Source organism: Mirounga angustirostris, unplaced genomic scaffold, assembly GCF_029215605.1.
Source record: "Mirounga angustirostris isolate CCGP_5_RB_7025 unplaced genomic scaffold, mMirAng1.0.hap1 SCAF_3, whole genome shotgun sequence".
Taxonomy (NCBI): domain Eukaryota; kingdom Metazoa; phylum Chordata; class Mammalia; order Carnivora; family Phocidae; genus Mirounga; species Mirounga angustirostris.
Genome location: NW_026991711.1, coordinates 93,673,789 through 93,689,745, shown reverse-complemented (window position 1 = coordinate 93,689,745; position 15,957 = coordinate 93,673,789). Strand labels below are relative to the sequence as shown.

General features: G+C 49.4%; 1 protein-coding gene across 1 annotated transcript in view; it reads left to right on the top strand.

Moving 5' to 3' along the window:
* The window catches only part of GLI2 (GLI family zinc finger 2), a 245,890-nt gene that overhangs the window by 13,341 nt on the left and 216,592 nt on the right, over nucleotides 1-15,957 (top strand). The gene's annotated exons all lie outside the window — the stretch shown is intronic.

Genomic DNA, 15,957 nt, shown 5'->3' with positions numbered 1-15,957 from the left:
GGGCCTTTTGGCAGTGGCTCACGTATTCAACCAAACAGTGGTGCCTGAGCAGTCCCAGAAGGCTTCTTCCAGGAGAGGTCCAGACTGGGTCTGGGGACTTTGCCATTGGAGGGGCAGGGGAAGGAAGGACAGTCCAGGCAGAGCAACTCAGGTGAATGATGGACAGAACGTGGCATTTCTGGAACCTACAGGGGGTCAGTGTTACTTGGAGGGTGAGGTGCGGGGAAGGGCTCTGGCAGTCTGCAGAGGGACCCTTTATGAGAGCCTGGGGATGCTTTGAAGGGGTGGCTCTGTGATCCTAAGGATGGCCCTTGTTGTTACCCATGGGTTAACTTCAGGTCATGGGGCATAAGCCCACAGGAGCCCAGGTTCTTTTGGGGGATGGGACATTGGGCAGCAAAGTGATTCTCTGCCTCTAGGTTTGGGCTGACTCAGTTTCTCCAGTTTTTTCTCTGCCAGGGAGGCCAGGCACAACAGTGGAAAAGAGGGAATTCGCAGCAAATATGCACATACCTCTTCTCATTCTAGTAACCTTTGCCCAACTGTAGGCAAGAGCTTTGCCTATTCCTGACCTATTGCTCCCTGAAGATAACTCCCCTTACAGGGTCATCTCTTGGTGACCCTGATGGTTGGTGGAAAAAGGAAGAGAAGATGAATCTGGTTCTCAGAACACTCTTCACTATGATCCTCAGGAACACTTTCAGTGCTTTAAGGGTAGTAGTGGTTATCCATCCTCCATCCATCCATCCATCCATCCATCCATCCATCCTTCCTTCCTTCCTTCCTCCATCTGTCCATCTTCCTTCCCTCATCCATCCATCCATCCATCCATCCATACATACATATACATCATCCATCCATCCATCCATCCATCCATCATCCATCCATTATCTGTCCATCCTCCTTCCATTATCCATCCATCTGCCCTCCCTCCCTCATCCATTCATCCATCTATCCATCCATCCATCCATCCTCCCTCCCTCTATCATTCATCCATCTATCCTCCCTCTGTCACCTATCCATCCATCCCTCTTCTCTCCATCACCCATCCATTCATGCATCCTCCATCACTCATCAATCTGTTCATTCATCCATCCATACATACATACACATACATCAGTCATCCATCCATACATCCATCATCCATCCATTATCTGTCCATCCTCCTTCCATTATCCATCCATCTACCCTCCCTCATCCATTCATCCATCCATCCTTCCATCCATCCATCCTCCCTCCCTTACTCATCCATCTATCCATCTTCCCTCCTTCACCCATCCATTCATGCATCTTTCATCATCCATCCATGTGTCCATCCATCCATCTTCAATCCATCCTCCATCTTCCATCCATTATTATCCATTATCATTATCCATCCATCTGTCTTCAATCCATCCTCCATCTTCCATCCATTCATCCATTTATTATCCATTATTTGCCATCCATCCATCTATCCTCCATCCATTGACTACAGGATGTTAAAAGCTTTTGTTTTTGGTCTTTGGTGTATCTCTCCTCTCCTATCCATGAAGCCAGTAACTAAAGGGTCACCTCCTTTGTGGAGTCTTTCCTGCATCAGACCTAGGCTCCCACTTGTCTCTGGAGTTTCCCTTGCTTGTAACATTCATTAATATTGTCTTGCAGTTGTCTGTTGATTTGTGTTTGGTAAATGTTTGTTGATAAATCAATTCGGGGAGATTTTCCAGTGGGAGAAAATGGCGTTTGTTCAGTGTCCTTCGACACCTCTCTTAAGAAATATAAGTCAACCAAGCAGTCTCCAGATTGGTGACCTTGCTTTGAGAGAGTAAGAGGAATTGTTATAAAATGATTAGTTTGTAATATAGCAGAATTGCATTTTTATATAATTTAAAAATGTGTTGTATAGTTCATTTAGGCTCCACACATAATTTCTGTGTACAATATTTTACACCCATTTGAGGGATGTTTGGTGGGAGGCAGGTGGTTTTGGTGGAGAAGTTCTTGGAGATGTGGTGCGGTAACCACGGTTCTAGCCTGGCTTTGCCTGAGGTTAACAAGAGACCCCCTTAGGCAGACATGCCTTCCCTAGTTTATTCCTTGTCAGTCAAATGAGGCGGTTGGGATAGATCTAGCCATGATATTCGGTGCGTGGGGTCACGGTTTTTCTCTTCTGGTGATTAGAAAGGGTTGCATTTGGGGTTTGTAAACTCACAGATGGTCACTTCACTGATATACTTGAGGAAGGAAGCAGCCCTTGACCTCAGCATTGCCACCGGAAGTGCTCTCATCTTTAAACACTCTTACACCGTCTCAAGATGGAAAAGCCTTCGAGACCATGTACTGCTTTAGCAAACACCACCACGAGGTGTGGGACAGGCACTCTGGTCCTGCTAGGATGACAACCCGATCTGTGCGGGAGGAACTTTCGTTTGCATTTTACAGGTGCTACGGAGGTTTTCTGGTTTCACTGGAGTCGTCCAAGTTCCCAAAGGAAGAACAGTCAGGGTCACGGCTCCTCTCTCCTCCCTGGCGTTGGTTTCCCATCCGGAGGGGGCTCTGCCATAACCTCTGGGAGGAGGGAGGGCACAGCCTTTGTCTCGGCAGAGACCTCCTCTGCCCGGGAGGCCCCTCCGTGGCAGCCTGGACAGTTGGAAATGCGGCCCCGCTATCAGTCCCAGCCTGCCTGCTCCATCTCCTCCGACCGCTCCTAAAGGACGTCTGTCCACTTGTTGTCCTTTCTGTGGCCCCCAGTTCTCTGAGGGAGGACCGTGTGTGTTTTCCCTGGGCTTGTTCTTTCCCAGGCTGGCCTCCACCCCCTTGTTATGGGCCAATCCGGGCCCTCTGTGTTTCATGTGACCCAGCTTAGCATCTGTTTGGCACCCTGGCTCAGAAGGGGACTGTCCAAATGGCTGTAGCATGGCCATGGGGAAGGGACGGGCATATTAGCCCTCAATTTGGAAGGTTCGGTGGAGCAGGGGGTTGAGACCAGGTGCTGGAGATAGACTGCACATCCCAGCTCTGTGCCTCTGTTTTCTCATCCGTCAAGTGAGGATAGCTGTGGACCCATCTCCTCGGGGTATAGTGAGGATAAAAGAGTTCACAGAGAGTTGGCTTGTGCCTGGTACATAGTAATAAATCTTGTTATTATTAATAAGGCAGCCCAAGTGGGCACCATATACTTGGCAGCTGTGTCATGTAGCAACTCATTTAGGCTCCAGTCAACCCAAATCCTGATTCTCATTCAGTGTGGGCTGCTGGTTTAAGCCAGAGCCCCCATCCTGCTGCGTTTTACTGAAAGACATCTTGGTGGGGGCAGACCCAGTGCTTATTAGCACCTGCACCCTGGCCAGGAAAGAGATCAGTTTGTTGGCAGGGATATTTTTTAAGAGGTGCCTGATTTTGTCCTGTCTCAGACCCACAAGGCACTGACCAGACGTTACCTTTAGGCTGCCCGTGGCTGCCCTAGGCCAGAGGCCGGTCACCTTTGCCCCGTTGTGCTCTGGAGCTTTCCATAGTGGGTCTTCCAGCCACATTCCTCCAGAAGCCAGGATAGTGACCATGCAATCCAACCCATGGACCTGTTCAAGGGCAGGTGGTTGCGGGCAGAGAAGAGACACAAGCTTCCTGAGGCTTGTGCGAGGCTCCCACAAGGTAGCCCCCTATGGCTGCTCAGGGGCTTCTGCTGGACAGGACAGCTGGAGTGAGGCTCCCTTGCCTAAAAGTGTCCTGTCTCCATTCTCACCTCGACTTAGGCATCATGGTGGCCCAAATATTGAAACAACAGATTTGCTGTCTTGGATTAAAAAAGTTTTTTTGTCTACTTAATTCTAATCTTTGTTAATATTTATCCCCCCCCCCCCGCAGTACTTTACAGATTCAAATTCAAGATTGTATAGTTTATAATTTGCATCCTGCAATTTTTACTTAATACTTTTTGGTAATCATTTGTTGTAGGCTCTGTCAAAATATGTTTGTTGCTGCTGCTTCTATTTTGGACATAAAGGTTATTTTTTTCACGATCATAACTAATTCTTCTAAAAACACCTTTGTGTATAAATGCTTTAAGATTATTAGTGTATTTAGCTTCCTTTTTTTAAAAACCCAAAACATATAATTTGTAAGCTAGTTAAGGAAAAAGATTTAAAAAGAAGAAAGTAAAAGCCACAGAGACCTGAGGCCCACAGTCCCCATGCTCTTTGTGGCGAACCCCCTTAGCACCTCGGTCCCTTCTAGACCTTTTTTATTTATGTTTATTAGTATTTTCTACACTCACAGGATCACATCTCATAGATTGTTTTGTAATTTACTTTTGTCGATTATGACCACATTCACCTGTGTGTTTTCCCACAGATATAAATCTTTGACTGTAACTGATCGCATTCTTTGGATAAATTTCCAGAGGTAGAATTCCCTATCAAAGGTGAGGTCATGTTTAAACTCTACTCATATTTCTAGGCAAGTGGTTAAAAAGAAATAACTGCCCCAGCGTAGGGCAGCCTAGGAAGCTTGTTTTTTTGTTTTTTTTTCTTCTCCCTCTGATACAAACTTAATACAAATAAAAAAGTTTAAACATTCAGAAATGGATAATGTGGAATAAGAAGTTCCCCCCTAAATCCTACTACCTAGAAATAACTACCAACCATGGGTATGCATGTGTTTTTCAGCGTTTTTCAACCGACATAGACCAATAATTTATTGTCATTATTTAGTTTTTACCCAAATGAGATCATATCACCAGTAGCGTTCAGCAGCTTACTTTCTTTGTGTTCACTTAGCAATATGTCTTGATGTTCTTTCCACATCTGTCTATATAGATCAACCTCACTTATTTTTCACTTACCTGTAATTTTTATGTATCCTTATTTATTTAGTAAATAGTCACACACCCACATGCTTAACAATTTCAAAAGGCATAAAGGGTTATATATACTTTTATAGGAAGTCTTGTTGGCACTGCTGTGGCCCACATAGTCCTCCCAGGGCCAATCACTGATGCTAGTTTTTGTGTGTATCCTTCCAGAAATAAACAAGTAGCATTAAAATGAAGAGATAACCTTTTCCCCCTTTTATGCCCCAATGGAAGCATAGTATGCAACCTGTATTATAACCTGCCTTTTTCACTTACCATTCCATATGAGCCCATAAAGAGCTCTTTCTTCATTCTTATATGTGGGAGGTATACCATGTATGGTTGGTTCTATCAGAGTTGCCTTTTTTTTTAGTCTAGTCCCTACTGATGGACACTTGCCACTATAAACAGAGTGGCACGTAGAAAACCTCCTAGAAATGAAATTTCTGGGCATAAGCATGGGATTTTTTTTTTTTTTTTGGTAATATGGATAGATATTGCCAGATCACTTTCCGTGGAGGTTTATACTCCCACCAGCAACTTATAAGAGCGCCTGTTTGTCCATATCCATGCCAACAGTGTTGTTATCAACCCTTTTGATCTTTCTCAATTTGATAGCTCAGTGGAGCCTTTTTTAAAATGTGAAATTTGATAAGTTTTGACTTATGCATGCCAGCTATCACCACGATCAAGATAGGGAACATATCCATCATCCCCAGAAGTTTCCTCCTGTCCTTCCGTAATCTGTTCCTCCCGCCTCTTCACCTTCCCTAGGCCACCACTGCTCTGCTTTCTGTCATTATAGATTAGTTTGCATTTTCTAGAGTTAAAGGGAACCAAACAGGTTGTGCTTTTTTTTTTTTTTTTTTTCCTGTCTGCCTTCTTTCACTCAGCACAGTTATCATGAGATTTATCCATGGTGTGCTTATCCATAGCCCCTATCCTTTTATTGCTGGCTGAGTAGTATTCAATCATGTGGATATACCACAATCTGTCTGTCCAGGCGCCTGTTGATGGACATTTGGGTTGTTTCCAGTTTGGGGCTATTATACACAAGGCTGCTGCGAACATTTCTGTAGGAGTCATTGTGTGGGTGTGGGCGTCCTTGTCTTGGGGAAATATTGAGAAGTGGAATGACTGGCTGATAGGGTAGGTGTGTCTGGGTTATGAGGTTGATATATTTGACTTTTTAGGAAACCGTAAAACTGTTTAACCAAGAGGATTGTACCATTTTATATTCCCACCAACAGTATAGGAGAGTCTCAGTTCTGTCACGTCCTTGCCAACACTTGGAAAGGTTAATCTCTTGAATTTTAGCTACTTTGGCTTTAATTTAATCATTGTAGTTTTAATTTGCATTTTCCTAATGAACGATGATGTTCTGCTTTTGGTATGTTTTATTGCCATCAGCATATATTCTCTGGTGTAGTGTCTGAGCAAGTCTTGTTCCATCCCTGCTTTTTTCTTTTTTTTCCTTAACCTTGGTTTGTTTGTTTTTTAATTATTCAGTTTTGAGAGTTCTTTATATATTCTCGATACAAGTCTTTTATCAATTATATGCTTTGCAGATTAAAAAAAACAGTGTCTATTATAGAATAAAAAAATTTTAATTTTGAGGAAATCCACTTCATCAGTTTTTCTTTTTATAGATCATGCTTTTGGTATTGGGCCTGAGAAATCTTTGCCTCAACTGAGGTCACAAAGATTTTTTTCTCTCATGTTTTCTTTTTAGGAGTGGTAAAGTCTTAGGTTTTACATTTAGGGCTGTGATACATATTGAGTTAGTATGTTAACATCAGTATATATTACAAAGTATGGATCAAAGTTATTTATTTACTTACTTATTTGCATACAGCTATCTAATTGCTCCAGGGCCATATTTTATTTTATTTTATTTTATTTTATTTTTTTTAAAGGTTTTATTTATTTGACAGAGAGAGCACAAGCAGAGGGAGAGAGAGGGAGAAGCAGGTTCCCTGCTGAGCAAGGAGCCTGATGTGGGACTCGATCCCAGGACCCTGGGATCATGACCTGGGCGGAAGGCAGCCACTTAACCTACTGAGCCACCCAGGCGTCCCTCCAGGGCTATATTTTAAAAGATTATTCTTTCTGCACCAAGTTGCCTTTGCACCTTTATTAAAAAAATGTTTCCCATACACACGTGGGCCTATTTCTGGACTTTCTAGTTCATTCTTTTGATCTATTTTTCATCATACTTCCAACATCATACTTCCTTGATTACTGAGCTTAATTGTAAGTCTTGAGACCAGGTAGTGTTAGCCTCCAAATTTATTCTTTTTTTAAAAGTTGCTTTGGCTATTTTTAGATCTTTTGCATTTTTATATGAATTTTAGAATCAGCTTGCAAATTTTTCCAAAAATCCTACTTTTAAGATCTTGATTGAGATTGTGAGGAATATAGATAAATTTGGAGGGAATTGACATCCTAATAATGTTGAGTAATCTGGCCCATGAACAGGGTGTATGTCCCTCCATTTTTTAAGTCTACTTTAAATTCTCTCAGCGGTGTCTTACAGCTTTTAATGTACAGGTATTCTGCATCTTTTTCAGATAGATCCTGAGAGATTTTATGTTTTTTGAAGCTATTATAAGTGGTATTTTAAAAATTCCAATCTGCTAGCATTTCAAAATTTAATTGATTTTTGTGTACTACTGTTCAGTAGATTCTATCTGATTTTGTACATAAATGATCATATCTGAGAATAAAGACAGTTTTATTTTTTTTCTTTGCAATCTGGATGCCTTTTATTTATTGATTCTGCCTTATTTATTCTGGCTATGGAGTCTCCAGGACAGTGTAGACAACATTTGGTGAGAGCAGGCATACTTGTCTTGTTCTCCATGTTGGATAGGGGACTATGGTGAATCCCAGTAATCGGGCTTTCAGATGTTAAACCAGTACTTTCTGGTTTCACTTCATGTATTTCTTTTTTAAATTTTAAGTGATCTCGGGGCACCTGGGTGGCTCAGTTGGTTAAGCATCTGCCTTCGGCTCAGGTCATGATCTCAGGGGTCCTGGGATCAAGCCCTGCGTTGGGCTCTTTGCTCAGCGGAGAGTCTGCTTCTCCCTCTCCCTCTGTGCTCTCTTTCTTGCTCCCTTGAACTCTCTCTCAAGCAAATAAATAACATCTTTAAAAAAATAAATTTAAGTGATCTCCACGCCCAAACATAGGGCTTGCTTGACCTCACAACCCTGAGATTAAGAGTTGCACACTCTACCGCCCCTTCAAGTATTTTGAAGTTGTGTTGTTAGGTGTATAAACATTGAGGATTGTTCTATCTTGAACTCACTCCTTTGTCATTATGAAATGACTTTCTTGATCTCAGGTAATCATCTTTTTTCCAGTTGCTTTTAAGATTTTGCTTTTGGGCGCCTGGGTGGCTCAGTTGGTTAAGCGACTGCCTTCGGCTCAGGTCATGATCCCGGAGTCCCTGGATCGAGTCCCGCATCGGGCTCCCTGCTCAGCAGGGAGTCTGCTTCTCCCTCTGACCCTCCCCCCTCTCATGTGCTCGCTCTCTCATTCTCTCTCTCTCAAATAAATAAATAAAAAATCTTAAAAAAAAAAAAGATTTTGCTTTTGTAGTTTTCATTACATTTCGAACATTCTTACCCATTATTTCTTCAAATATTTCTTCTTACCCCTCTCTCCTTTGGGAACTCCAATTACACATACATTAGGCACCTTGAAGTTGTCCCTCAGCTTTTCTTCTTTTTTAAAGATTTTATTTTTAAGTAATCTCTGTACCCAACATGGTGCTATCAAGAATTGCATGTTCTACAGACTGAGCCAGCTAGGCACCCCTCACATAGTCTTTTCTTTTGTAATTCTTTTTCCCCCCTGGTTTTCATATTTGATAGTTTCTATTGACATTTCTTCAAGTTCACGAGTCTTTTTTCCGAGGTGTCTAATCTGCCACTAACCCCATGCAGTGTATTTTACATCTCTAGAAGTTTGATTAGGTTTTTTTTATGTCTTTGGTGTCTCCACTTGAATTTTTTTTTTTTAAGATTTTATTTATTTATTTGAGAGAGAGTGTGAGCGATGGGTGGCGGGGATAGAGGGAGAAACAGACTCCCCAATGAGCAGGGAAGCCCAACGTGGGGCTCGATCCCAGGATCCCGGGATCATGACCCGAGCCAAAGACAGACGCCCAACCAGCTGAGCCACCCAGGCACCCCTCTACTTGACTTTTTGAACATGTGGCATATGGTCATAATAACTGTTTTAAGGCTCTAGTCTACAAATTCTAAATCCCGGTCTGCTCTGGCATGGTTTGGATTAATTGATCATTTTCCTTATTATGGGTTGTCTCTTCCTGCTTTCTTTGGCATGCCTGATAATCTTTGATGGATGCTAGATATTGTAAATTGTCTCTTGTGGCACGTTGAAAATTTTTGTTTTCCTATAAATATTCTCAAGCTTTCTCTGGGGCATGGCTGATTTCCTTGGAAGGTTTAATATTGCTGTTAAGATTGGTGAGATGGGCCCGGAGCCCAGGGTAATTATTCCTCACTGTTGTGGCAACAACCTCTGACTTCTTTTCGCAATGCCCTTGACTTTGGAGATTCTGCAGTCTGGCTGGTGGGCCCAGTTCCCTGGCCCTGTGGTTGCTGCGGCACTGTTCTCTCTCATCCTTCTGACTGGTTCTTTCCTTGGCTCTGGGAAAAGAACTGCATGTCCCTGTATTCTGCAGTTTCTCTGGGGGGAGCCCTGTAGATCTGTGATGTTCTCTCTCTCTTTTCGGCTCTCCCGTCTTGGCATTCTGTCACGCACACTCTACCTGCCCCGGTCTCCCTGGACTTCGGCCCCATCTCTGCAACTCAGGGAAACTGCCAGGTTCTGCTTGGGTTTGCCTCCCTGCCCTGCCTCCAGCCTCCCCAGCCCATTTGTTTCTGTCTCTCGGGGACCACTGTCCCTTTGATGCCTGTCGTTCAGTGTCTTGAAAATCACTGTTTCAAATGTTTTGTCTGGTTACTTGGTGGTTTTGGGTGGGAACCTACATCTAGTCCCTGTGATTCCATCTTGGCTGGGAGCAGAAAGCTGAGTTTGTATTTTTCTCTCTCGAAGGACCTTTCCCATTCTCAGTGGTATAGAGAATTCTGCAGCACAGATAGTCCTTCCCCTGCATGTGCTCACGATCTGCCGGGACAGTCTGGCTTGTCCAGAGGGTGGCCTGGTGCTGAGAGAGGCAGGGCCACCGCACCAGTCCTCCCGGCTGGGCCGCCCTGCGGGATCGCGGCCTCCGAGAACGTCTGTGTGGGCCGGAGGTTTGTGCATTACTCCTAGCACCCCACACAGTCTCGGCGGCCTGTCCAAGGGCTGTGTGCACAGCTGAGCGTGGGAGCCGCGTCAGGGCAGAAACCCCAGAGTGCTTGGGCTTGCCAGCAAAGGCACGCGTTCAAGATGCTGTCATGGGGAGAAAGCGGAAAACGGAAGTGGGAAGGGCCTGCTGTGAATCACGCCGGCTGGGAGGCCTGGCTCCCCCTGGACTGGGCCTCTCGGGCCTGGATGCAGGGCCCCGGGCTTTGTCTCGCCCTTCCCTGTGATGGAGTGCTGGTTCCTAGGCACAGATGTTTGGCCTGGGCCTCCGGCCCGCCTGTGTGTTCAGGCGATGGGAAGCCAGAGTGAGGCCAAGGCCCAGGCCCAGGGCTCCTTTAATGTCTGCACTCAGCTGCGGCAGTGGAAAATATCTGCTGGGTCTACAGCCTCGGGAACGGTGGCTGGATGAGGCCGTAAATCATCCAGCAGTCCGGGAGAGCCGCTTCTGCCGTTCTTGGCCTGGGGAGAGGGCCGTGGGCAGGCCCTGGGGAGCCTACCGTCCAAAGGCCGGGCCAGGCCGGCCGTGGCCTCCCTGTGGCGCCAGCAACCCAGACGGAGAGGCAGAATGAGGGTAGCAGGACTTAGAATCCAGTCCCCCTGTTGTACAGAAGGGGAGGCCAAGGCCGCGTGGTCGCACTGGCTTGCCCAGGGACACACAGCCTGATCCTCCACAGCGGAGGCTACCTCTGGCCTCCCCTCCTCCTCAGGAGAAAGGGGGAAGTAAGGGGGCACAGGGACTGGGGGCCGGGCCCTTTCCGTGTCCTCTCTCATGTGATTCTCCCTGTACCCCACCCCACTGGTAGGTTTCCCTCTTGACTAATAGACGTGCCGCTGGCTGTTTGAGGCCACTTGGCCGGCAAGTGCAGTGACAAGAGCTGGACAGTCCAGCCCGTGTGCCCTCAGGTGAGAGACCCTGAGGGGCCCTTGGATGAGTGAGGGGACTCAGTCCTTGGGCTGAGGTCTCCGAGGTTCTCCGTGGCATTCCTGTCTGGGCAAAGATGGGTCCGTGTTCTGAAGGGCGGGGTGAGACACGCTAGGTGTGTAACTTGGAGGAAAGTCCTTGCCTCTTCTGGGCCTGTTGCTGCATCTGTCCCATGAAGGGGATGTGCTGGATCCTCCCGGGGCCAATACCAACTCTAGAAATTCTTGGAGGCTCCCTTTGCCCTGGGGTTTGGGCCGTCCTTGGGATGCCAACTGCGGAGGGGCCCCTGAGGGGGCTCTGAGGAGGGTCTGGGGCTTCCCAGAGGGCGTGCTTTTGAGGGGATGCCTGAGGGTCTGACCGTTCCCAGGACTGGAGGGACGAAGATTTTCCAAGACCGGGAGATGGAGTGGGACCCCTTCCCCAGGGCCCGGAGTGGCCTCTGGAGGTTGTGTTGGGAGATTCTGGGTTCTCCCATTTGGCACTTGCGTGGGAGGGCTTGTCTTCAAGTTATTCTGGGGAGGTGACCGCATTTCAGTCATCACCTGAGCTCCTTGGTGACTTGTCCCTGTGAGCCCCACCAGCAGCCGCCTGCCTCCCGTCTGAGCCAGGGATGACCCCCCGCCTCCTGCCTGGGTCAGCTCTCGGACCACAGCAGTCAGTCTTTCCTTCTGGGCAGCTCTCAGACCTCACCCCTGTCTCTTTTTGCTCTGTTCTCATGCCCTGAAGTTCTGTTTGCCTCCTTGCTAAAAACCAAAACAAAACCGCCATAATGTTTCCAGGTCCTTCTGGAACCCTGCCCTTCCGTTCCTCTTCATTAGACATACTTTTCTCTAAATCCTGTCCTGGGAAGTTCTGACCCGGAATGCCCTGTTGTGCAATCTGACAGGCTCTGGGGAGTCTGTCGAGACGGGCCTTGTCCTGCTCTGGGAGAGCAGGGTGGGAGGAGGAGGGGATGGTCCAGACTGGGCCGCACCTCAGCTTCGGGGCAGCCAGTGCTGTTGCCATTTTTTCCCACCTCATCGCTGGTTTGGATCTGGATGTAATTCCACTGGTTTTCAAAAGGAAGGAGAATGGGGTGGCAGGAGAAAGGCAGATCGCCAAGGAGAAAGCTCACCTGTGTCTCAGACTTCATCGGCATCTTGGAGGCTGGCTTCTGGGCCAGATGAGAAAGCTTCTTCGGGAAGCGACCCGGGGAGGGAGACTGTCAGCTGGGCTGGGGCGGTGGGTGGAGGAAAGAACCAGGGAGACAGCCTTGGGTTTGGGGGGGACCCCGGATTCTGGGAGTGGGGCATCGGGACCAGGGTGTCCTCAGCACTAAGCACTTTGTCCCTGGCCATGCTGCCCTAGCCGGACGCTGCTCCCCTCCCCTGCCTTTCCCCCTCCTCAGATGGGCTCTAGTCTGGGCAAGAGGAGGTTGCAGCCAGAACCCAGTGGAGGGGTGGAGGCAGAGGGGCACCGCCTCCTCTCCTTCCCGCAAGCCCCGGGCCCACTCCTTCCTTTGCTCTTCCATCTTCCCGCCTGCGCCCCTTTCCCCAGTTTTCACCGACAAACTCCGTGTGGGCCACATGCCATCCCCTCCCTGGGGTCGTGTCCCTGTCTTGCAGAGGGCTGACCAGTGCTGGGTGCGCAAGAGCCCGTGTGGCTGTTGGCCCCCTTCTGAACAGTGATGCGGGTACCGAGCTGGCTGGAGAGCCTTCAGGGGGTGCCTCCACTGTATGGTCTCTGGAAGGTTCAGGACAGTCTGGGTAACACATTCAGCCCAATGTCTGCCCCATGGGGGCATCCGTCCTGTTCCAGTCCCATCAAAGGGGACACGTACATGTTGGGCGAGGGGTGTCCCCAGGTCTGGGCAGGGATCCTCGTCACTGACCAGGCCCATGCTCCCTCTGGCTCTGGAGCTTGAGTTGACTCTCGTATTTTTTTCTAAAACTTGGGGCTTTTAGGGACCAAAGTCTCTGCCTCTTTATCCTTGGGCCATAGAAGGGAGCCTTAGAGGAAGCGCCCGCCACGTCTGAGGTCTTTACCGTCACCTCCGTTGGTCCGGTACCCGTCAGCCCTCTTGCTGGCATACCTGATGTCCGTGTATCTCCGTCACCACGGGGCACTGCGGGTGAGGGAGGCAAAGGCGCGCGCCCAGGGCCGGGCAGGGATGGGCAGGACGGTCAGCGCTCTGCCTTCCCAGGGATGCCCTGCCCTCGCTAGGGCTCTGTGGTGTCTCATGCCCAGGACAGCCATCTTGGTGTGTGGCTTGGGGCGGGCGCCCGGGTGCAGGAATGATGGCAGGGGGCACCCCTGTCGGCCAGGAGGGTCTGACCTTGGCCTGGACTGTGGTGCCCTCCCCCAGCCTGAGAGCACGGCCTCCGGAAACAGTTGGTTTCTCCTTTGCTGAAGGAGTAAATTAGCAAATTAGTTAAAACATCGGAGTACATCAGGCCCTGGTGCTGTTTCTGCAGCATAGTTGATGGCAGAGACTCGGGTAATTAGAGGTGTGCACAGGGGCGCCCCCGTTGGCTGTGTCACTCTGGTACCATGCGTTGCTGGAGGCAGTTGTCACCTGCACCTGGGACCCTGCAGAGAGCGTGTAGCCCACGCTGGCGGCAGCCGTGGCCTCGAGGAAGGGTTGTGTGGGTTAGGCTGCTCCATGTGGCGGGGTCCAGCCCTGGGAGGCGGAGGGCCCAGAGGCTGGCCAGTCCAAGGGGAACAGAGGGTGTGCGAGACTTTACCTGCATTTCTCCCGGAGTGATCTGGGCGGCTCACGGCGGGGTGGCTCCTGTGGATGGGCGTGTTGTAGACATGGAGACTCGAAGGTGCCGTGTCTAGGAGGAGCCTGCCCGAGGCCACACAGCGATTAGCTGGGATTTGAACCTAGGCCTGCTGGGGCCAGAGGGTTGGCTCTTTCCCCCTCACCATGGTCTCCGACTGAGTGATGGAGACGGGGGTGAGGAGAACCACAAGAAGGGAGCGGGTGAAGAATCATGTGAGGGTCTCAGGAAAGCAGCAGCCCCAACACCTTACAGTGGGTGAGGAGCATGTTCTCATCTGTGAGGGACTCAGCCACTGTTTTCCTACCTGTCCATCCCTCCTCTTTTTCTCCTTTCTCTGTCTGTATCCATCTGTCCATCTGTCCATCCGTCCAATGAACATTGATTGAGCACCACTGGGAGCCAGCACCGTGCTGGGTTTTGGGAACATGGCATCGAATAAGACCTGGTTCATGCCCTCACAGAGCCCCCGAGGTGGGGGAAGATGGACACATGAACGGACCCTCAAGGGTGTCAAGGGTCATGCTGTGCTGGAGGGGGCACAGGGAATGGGAGAGGCTTCGCCCTAAGATGGATACAGAAGCCTCCCTGTGAGGGGCTGTGGAGGGCCTGTGGCTTGTCACACTCCGCATCAGACTCAGGCCTCCCCCAGCTCCCTTCTTTGCCCTGTCTCTTCACAAGAGGGGAAGGCATGCTGAGAAGCAGAGCCCAGCTCCTCTTTGGACCATGGTTCCTCCATCTGGGAGGTAAAGGTGTGGGGCTCAAGGCACCCCAGTGCTCTCAGTCTGACATGAAGTCCTAAGCTGAGGGTCTTGGGCCTGGGGGGCTTCCAGGAGGAAAGGCTTCTTTGTCTGGGGATTGGGGAGGGTCTTAAGGCTAAGGTTAAGGTTTGATCTGATGGAAAGAGGGGCAGGGCATTTCAGATGGCAGACTGCATAGGCGGAGCTTTGGAAGGTTCTGGCGCCTGGCATTGAAGGCCTCAGGCCCTGGCCATGCCCCCTCTCTGGCTTCATTAGCCATTGGCACCAACCTCTTGCTCCAACTGGACTGGCCTTGGGTTCCATGAATGTACCCCCAAGCCCCCACCCCGTCATAGGCCCAGTGGCCACACCTTCCCTGTGCCTCCCTAACCCCCCAAGACAGACCCCGGTTTGGCCATTGTCACTATTTTGATTGACTGACTGGGCCTCAGATCTCTGTGTCTTCTTCACTTGGCAAATCAACCAGTATCCATTGGCATCAATGGATGCTGAAGGAAGGGAGAGAGGGATGGAGGGAGGGAAGATGTGTTTGTTGGCTTGAGGGAACTTGAAGGCTTGGGAGGACCCCCTGTGCCTGCGCTGCTGGGCTGCTGGTAAAGTCTGAGGGGAGTTAAAAGAACTGTCTCTTGGTGAGGATGTAGTTTATGAAGGCCCTGAGCAGGGGCTCGGTGCCGCAAGGCCTGGCACCCAGCGGGAGCTCAGGGGTCTTGCCACTGTCGGGCCCCCGGGGAGAGCTCTCCAGGAAAGCACGGGGAGGGGCCAGTGTGGAATCCCCGCAGACGGAGGGGACTGCCTTCTAATTATAGCCTTCTGGGCCAAATGACAAGGAGCCACGCTCTGTGGGCCGGGCCTGGCGTGTGCCATCTTGTCCCTCGGAGGAGGCTCTCATGGACTTTTGGGACTGCCTTTGCTAAAGGAGCAGAGCATGGGTTTGGCATGTCAGCAATGTGTCTGTGCAGTGGGGCCGTGGAGAGCAAGTTGGGGCCAAAATCCAAAATCATTTTAAAAGGTTTGGGGGTAGGTTCTGCTGTAGGAGTGGGTTCTGTCAACAAGAGGGCCTTTTATGTGTTCCCAGGCCAGCGCTTTGCAAGCCAATGTCCCCTTGTCCCGGGAGATAATCTCACCATGCTGTGAGGACATCTTGCTCTACGTACTTTCCTACCGGATCCCAGGAAAAGCCACACCGATGATGTGGACCCTCCCTGTTTCCTGGAACTTTTGTGCTGGGCAGAAGTCACCTGGGTGTGCCCACCATCATCAGGACTTCGGGGAACACAGTCCTCTGTGCCCCTATGGCACTGGGCCCAGATAGGGGTGCAGACGAGGTGCCAGAGCTGATGTGT